The following is a 1,242-nucleotide window of genomic DNA, read 5'->3' on the forward strand; positions in this document are numbered from 1 at the left end:
TGGACATGTCGCGCCAGCCAGCCCCACCCCGAGATCCCCGGCAGGGTCCCCGAGCTCACCTGAAAGCCCCGCGAGTCTCCTCACGCCAGCACGTGGCGTCCAGGGAGCCGGCAGCCGCTACACGCCCGGGCAAGCCCCGCCGCGGCCGCCCGCCTATTGGCTAGCTGGACGGCAGCTCCCGCCTAAGGCCTCTTCTGATTGGTCGGAAGCCTAGCTCGCTGCCGGTTGGCAATGGGAGCATAAGGGGCGGGGACTCCCAGAGGGGCGTGGTTTGTGCCCAGGCGGGCCCCGCCCGCGGAACTTTTTAAAGCCGACTGGAGGGGACTGTGGCCTTTTTTCTCGCCAGGGTCCGCTCCCACCTAGGTCCCCAGGCTCCAATTCATCCCCTTCCCTGGGTGAGGATGTGGACTCTTATGAGTTCCGTGCCACTAAAGGCAGAATGACTTACTGTGTACACACCCACATTTGAAGAAGGTGGCCCCTACCTCCTCCGGTGCTGAGGAGACCGGGTGAAATAATAATATACCTGATAAGCACTAAAGAAAGATTTTTTTAAATTAGGATTGCTTCTTCGGCGCTACTTTTTTCACTGATCCTTTTGCAGTACTTTATTCATAAGTAATAAGTTCCTACCATGGGCTCCGCAATGGGATACATAGAATAAGCTCAGTTGGTGGAGATTCTAGTTGCTCACAGTTCGGCACAGTAACAGAGGTTAACAGCTAACTTACTGCAACGTGAATAATAAAAACAATAATAAAGAGCTTGCATTTATTATTGAGCATTAACAATATGCCAGGCAATACACCCATTTAGTCTAATGAACTCTTTGAGATACTATTTCTGTTTCACAATTAAGGAGATTGACATTTAAAGAAATTAAGGAAAAACAGCTCGAATCCAAACCAAGACCTTTACCTAAGAAGTCAGATTCCTTCTAGCTCCATTTTGCAAGCATCAGTGCCATCGCAAGGTAACCAGAGGCTCAGGGGTACCTGGGCCTATTTCTGATCAGAATACAGATTTAAGGGAAGCAGGACAGAGGATAAGGCCGCTAGAGAGAGAAGCATTCCTACTCAGATTCCTGACAGTTTGGGGGAGCTGAAAGAGTTTCAGCCAGAGCTGGTTCACCAGCAGATTTACATTTGAGGGAGCTCACTCTGGCTGCAGTATGAGAGGAATGGACCATGCCTGGAGAAAGAGGAGTGGGAGCAGGGTGACTGTGGACTCTAAGGCAGGATA

General features: G+C 51.0%; 1 protein-coding gene across 1 annotated transcript in view; it reads right to left on the bottom strand.

The window, feature by feature from the left end:
• Positions 1-135, bottom strand: part of AEN (apoptosis enhancing nuclease) — an 11,314-nt gene extending 11,179 nt beyond the window's left edge. The window contains exon 1 of the mRNA XM_010856706.1: positions 60-135. The gene's annotated coding sequence lies outside the window, so the exon portion shown is untranslated. The remainder of the gene's footprint in view (positions 1-59) is intronic.
• Between the last annotated feature and the right edge of the window lie 1,107 nt (positions 136-1,242).

This window comes from Bison bison, unplaced genomic scaffold (assembly GCF_000754665.1).
Source record: "Bison bison bison isolate TAMUID 2011002044 unplaced genomic scaffold, Bison_UMD1.0 scf7180017854385, whole genome shotgun sequence".
NCBI lineage: Eukaryota > Metazoa > Chordata > Mammalia > Artiodactyla > Bovidae > Bison > Bison bison.